Below are 5,742 nucleotides of genomic sequence, written 5' to 3' on the forward strand. Positions count from 1 at the left end.
GTTGGTTGTGGTTGTAAGGTTTGTGGTTTTGTGGTTGGCTTTGCTGGTTTCCCCACCCAAAGTTTGGGTGGTTTTTCCATCCTGGGTTGTAAGTGTTGGAATGTGGATCATATGGTTGCCTTTGTTGATTTCCCACATAGTTGGCCTCTTCCCAATCACCTCCTTCAGTGCTTACTTCCTCTTGATCTTGTGTGTGTAGTTGCTTTGTGTCTAATTTCCTGGTGAGCTCTGCTAGTTGCTTGGCAAACACCTTGTTTTGGGCTAGAATTGTATCCACATGGTTCAGCTCCATCACTCTCTTAGTGTTGTGCCTCTCTGAAGCATAGTAGTACTCATTCTCAGCCACTGTCTCAATCACTTCAATGGCTTCTTCCACAATCTTTTTCCTGTTCAATGAACCTCTGGATGAATGGTCTACAGCCTTCCTTGATTCATAAGAAAGTCCATCATAGAAAATATGCAATTGCACCCAGTCAGGGAACATGTTTGGTGGGCATTTCCTTGTCAACTCTTTGAACCTCTCCCATGCCTCGTAGAGAGTCTCACCATCCTGTTGTCTAAAAGTCTGAACCTCAGATCGAAGCCTATTGACCTTTTGTGGGGGGTAGAAACGTGCCAGAAACTTGCTCTCCACCTCATCCCAGGTTGTTAGGCTGTCCCTTGGGAATGATTCCAGCCACTTAGCTGCCTTGTCCCTAAGTGAAAATGGGAACAAGAGCAGTTTGTAGGCATCTTCCTGGACTCCATTGGACTTCACTGTGTCACAAATTCTCAGGAATTTGGTGAGATGTTGATTTGGATCTTCATTAGCACTCCCACCAAATGAACAATGGTTCTCCACCAGTGATATTAGCTGTGGTTTGAGTTCAAAATTGTTGGCCCGAATGGGTGGTTTCTGAATGCTACTACCACAATTCCCAGAGGTTGGGTTTATGTATGAACCAAGAACCCTTCTCTCAGGAATGGCATTGTTTCCATCATCCCTCTCATGGTTGTGAACTTCTCTATCCATGTTGAGATCTAGAGCTTCCTCAAAGTTGTCCTCAGATTCTCCTTCAGATTCTTCTTCTCCCAGTACCCTCTTCCTTCTTGCTTCCCTTCTAAGTCTATGAAGGGTCCTCTCTGGTTCGGTATATGGAGGGGTTGATGTCTCTCCTCTCCTACCTGTCATACAAGAACACACCACAAGCAACAACCAAGTGGAATACTCTTGGTTAATGGAAGAGTATGGTTAGAGCAGTTGAGGAATTAATTCAAATAGTTAGTGGGTCAGTGAGTTAGTTGCTTGAAATGAAAGGCATAAGAAAGAAAAAGCAAATAACAGAGTGCAGAAATTAAAATTCAACAAGTAACTTGAACTAAATTAACAAAACAAAAAAAATTGCTCAATCTAGTTAACTTCCAATTTGAGAATTGTCAATCGAAAACCAATCCCCGGCAACGGCGCCATAAACTTGATAGCCATAAACTTGATAGCTACGATTTTAGGAAATTGCACAATCGGCAAAATTCCTTCCGGCAAGTGCACCGGTTATCGTCAAGTAAAAACTCACAATAGAGTGAGGTCGAATCCCACAAGGATTGGTTGAATGAGCAATTCGGATTAGAAGTTTGTTCTAGTTGAGCGGAATCAAGATTTAGATGAGAATTGCGGAATATTAAATTGCATGAATTAAAGAGCTAGAAATTAAATTGCTGAAATTAAAAGGGATGGGGGTGATTGCATGAAATTAAATTGCAGAATGTAAAGAGAAAATGTAGATCAGAAATGGGGAATTCATTGGGTTTCAGGAGATATTGAGATCTCCGAATCAAAACATTTCTATCTCTTCCTCAACCAATGCATTCATTGAATTTTGCTTGGCAATCTTATATGATTGGATCCCAATTCCTTGGCTCACCAATTCTCTCTAAAAACAAACAAATTCCCAATCCCTTGGTTTAAATGTTCATAAGAAGAGATGATGCTCGATCACTGATTATACCACACAGCTTCATGAACCACAATTTGGTAGGATTACATGTCACAATATCCATCCAAACCCCAATCCAATTCACTGTGAGAAAGCTTCTCTAGCATGAATCCTCCATTCCTTTCCCAAGGTTCCGAAGGATTCCAATTATGGATAATTTCTTTCCCAAGACAACTACCCAATGGAATTAGATCGAGAAGCTTTCTAACAAAATCCAAGAGAAAAGATTGAAGAAGAAGATAAAAAGTATTATTGATTCATTGAATTACAATAGAGCTCCCTAACCCAATGAAAGGGGTTTAGTGAGTCATAGCTCCGAATTCTATTACAAAAGTAAAAAAATGCTAAAGTGTCCAAAAGTCCCCCACTAACTTCAATTCTATCCTATTTATACACTTTCTAAATTGAGCTTCTGTTGTGATTCTTGGGCTTTGAGGCCTTTCCCTGATTTCCTTTTTGCTTTGGGTTTATGATCCATAATACTGATGAGGCTGTGATCCAACTCTGTAACATTCATTGAGCAAACTTAGTGATAACAAGTAATGACACAAGACTCAACAAATTGAAGTTCCAGACTCATCAATTCTTCAGGCCCAATCCCATAAACTATGATATTCAATTGGGTTTCATACCATAATAGGTTTAAGTTAATATTTGTGTTCAAATGCTAACTTAAACCTCAATATAATTGGCCCAGAAACCCTTTCAAAGAGTGGCGTTTAAGTTGAAGTTTAAGTTTCAGTTTAAGGTTAAACTGAAACTTAAACGTGGAATTGGAAGAAAGCAACCCAGGAGGGTAATTACTCGAACACGTTTAAGCTTCAGTTTGAGGTCAAACTGAAGCTTAAACGTGGAAATGAAGATTGCAACCCTGGAGGCAATTCTTGGTCGAACACGTTTAAGCTCCAGTTTGAGGTCAAACTGGAGCTTAAACGTGGAAATGAGAAGGCAACCCTGGAGTAGCAAAAACGCCGAACACGTTTAACCTCCAGTTTGAGGTCAAACTGGAGGTTAAACGTGGGAATGAAGAAGGTAGCCCTGGAGTGTGAATGTCGAACACGTTTAAGCTCCAATTTGAGGTCAAACTGGAGCTTAAACGTGAAAATGGCTTCCTGGTGCCTCATATAGTTCGAACACGTTTAACCTCCAGTTTGAGGTCAAACTGGAGGTTAAACGTGGAATCACTCCCTTGGTGCCATTCTCATTCTGGCGTTTAACCTTTAGTTTGAGGTTAAACTGGAGGTTAAATGCCAGTTTCCTCTTTTCTCAGCTTTCATGATTCTGGCGTTTAACCTTCAGTTTAACCTTAAACTGAAGGTTAAACGCCACTTTCAGCATTTGGTGCATTCCTTATTCTGGCGTTTAACTTCCAGTTTAGGGTTAAACTGGAGGTTAAACGCCACTTTCACATTGTACTCCACATGTGATCTTCAAGCTTCCTTTATAGATTTGGTTGCTTCCTTGCCTAGCCTCTTCTTCCCTGAAATCATCCATACAATTGCATCAAAGTCTTGCAGATTTTCATGAGAATTCTTCCATTCATAGCATTTAAGTAATATAACTAAAAACTCATGGAATTTGCATCAAAATTACACTGTTTGGATGATTAATTACTTTGTTGTTCATTTAACCATTCTTGGTTACTTTAAGCTCAAGAAAATGCATAAAACAACTAAAACTAACAGAAAAATGCTAGTGAAACTAGCCTAAGATGCCTTGGTATCAGCCTACAGTCGCATGCCATTTGGGCTATGTAATGCACCCGCAACTTTTCAACGCTGCATGCTCTCCATCTTTTCAGATATGATAGAGAAGTTCATTGAAGTTTTCATGGATGACTTCTCAGTATTTGGAGATTCCTTCCCTAATTGCCTAAACCATCTTGCCTTGGTATTGAAAAGATGTCAAGAAACTAATTTAGTATTGAACTGGGAAAAATGTCATTTCATGGTGACAGAGGGAATAGTTCTTGGCCATAAAGTTTCTAATCAAGGCATTGAGGTAGACAGAGCTAAGGTGGAGCTAATTGAAAAGTTACCTCCACCAAGTGATGTCAAGGCGATTAGGAGCTTTTTGGGACATGCTGGCTTTTACAGAAGGTTTATTAAATATTTTTCAAAGATAGCCAAGCCCTTAAGCAATCTCCTAATGTGTGATACACCATTTATTTTTTATGAGAAATGCATGCTAACATTTGAAAACTTGAAAAAGAGGCTATCCTCAGCTCCTATCATCACCCCTCCTGATTGGAATTTATCATTCGAACTGATGTGTGATGCATCTGATTTCGTAGTTGGGGCAGTGTTAGGACAGAGAAAAGAAAGTTTGGTGCATGTGATATACTATGCCAGCAAGGTCCTTAATGATACTCAAAAGAATTATACCACTACGGAAAAGGAGTTGCTGGCAATAGTTTTTGCATTTGATAAATTTAGATCATATCTTATTGGCTCTAAAGTTATTGTTTTCACTGATCACACAGCACTCAAATATCTATTTGCCAAACAAGAGTCAAAACCTAGACAAATCAGATGGATCTTATTGTTGCAGGAGTTCAACATTAAAATTAGAGACAAAAAGGGTGTGGAGAACAAAGTGTGTGGAGAACAAAGTGGCAGACCATCTATCCAGAATCCCTTGTGAGAAGGATGATGCCCATGATACAAGTGTAAATGAATTCTTCCCAGATGAGCAGCTAATGATGGTTCATAAAGCACCATGGTTTGCGGACATTGCTAATTTTAAAGCAGCCGGTGACTTACCCCCTAGAATCAACAAATATCAAAGAAGGAAACTCATCAATGATGCCAAGTATTTCATTTGGGATGAACCCTATCTCTTTAAGAAATGCTCAGATGGAATCCTTAGGAGGTGCATCTCAGAAGAAGAAGGACGAAGGGTCCTGTGGAGTTGCCATAGTGCCAGTTATGGAGGTCACTTTGGATGAGAAAGAATTGCCGCAAAGGTGCTGCAATGTGGGTTCTTCTGGCCCACTATCTTTAAAAATGCTAAGGAATTAGTGAGAAGCTGCAATGAATGCCAAAGAGATGGCAACCTGCCCAAGAGAAATGAGATGCCACAGCAATACATTCTAGAGCTTGAACTGTTTGATGTATGGGGAATCGATTTCATGGGACCATTCCCACCCTCATATTCAAACAAGTTTATCTTGGTGGCAGTAGACTATGTATCTAAGTGGGTGGAGGCAGTAGCGACCCCAACTAATGACAACAAAGTAGTCATAAACTTTCTTCGAAAGAATATCTTCACCAGGTTTGGAGTCCCACGAGCCCTCATCAGTGACGGAGGGAGCCATTTCTGCAATAGACCATTGGAAGCCTGCTCTTGTGATATGGGGTGAAGCATAAGGTTGCCACACCTTATCATCCCCAAACAAGTGGGCAAACAGAGATATCTAACCGAGAGTTGAAAAGGATTCTAGAAAAGACTGTGGGGATATCAAGAAAGGACTGGCGAAGAAGCTAGATGATGCTCTTTGGGCATACAGGACAGCCTTCAAAACACCAATTGGGATGTCCCCATATCAACTGGTGTATGGTAAGGCTTGTCACTTGCCATTAGAGCTAGAGCACAAGGCCTCCTTGGTCCTTAAAACACTGAACCTAGATAGCATTGCTGCTGGTGAAAAAAGGGTCCTGCAGCTTCATGAATTGGAAGAATTTAGATCTCAAGCCTATGAAAATACCAAGATCTATAAGGAAAAAGCAAAAAGGAGACATGATCTCAATTTGGTACCCAGAAGTTTCGA

At 40.3% G+C, this 5,742-nt stretch overlaps 1 non-coding gene across 1 annotated transcript; it reads left to right on the top strand.

Annotated features, from left to right (window-relative positions):
- Positions 1–482: 482 nt before the first annotated feature.
- Positions 483–586, top strand: LOC112715137 (small nucleolar RNA R71). Its single transcript, XR_003159479.1, has one exon. It is a non-coding gene; the product is annotated as a small nucleolar RNA R71 (small nucleolar RNA).
- The last annotated feature ends 5,156 nt before the right edge of the window (positions 587–5,742 follow it).

Source organism: Arachis hypogaea, chromosome 1, assembly GCF_003086295.3.
Source record: "Arachis hypogaea cultivar Tifrunner chromosome 1, arahy.Tifrunner.gnm2.J5K5, whole genome shotgun sequence".
NCBI classification, from domain to species: domain Eukaryota; kingdom Viridiplantae; phylum Streptophyta; class Magnoliopsida; order Fabales; family Fabaceae; genus Arachis; species Arachis hypogaea.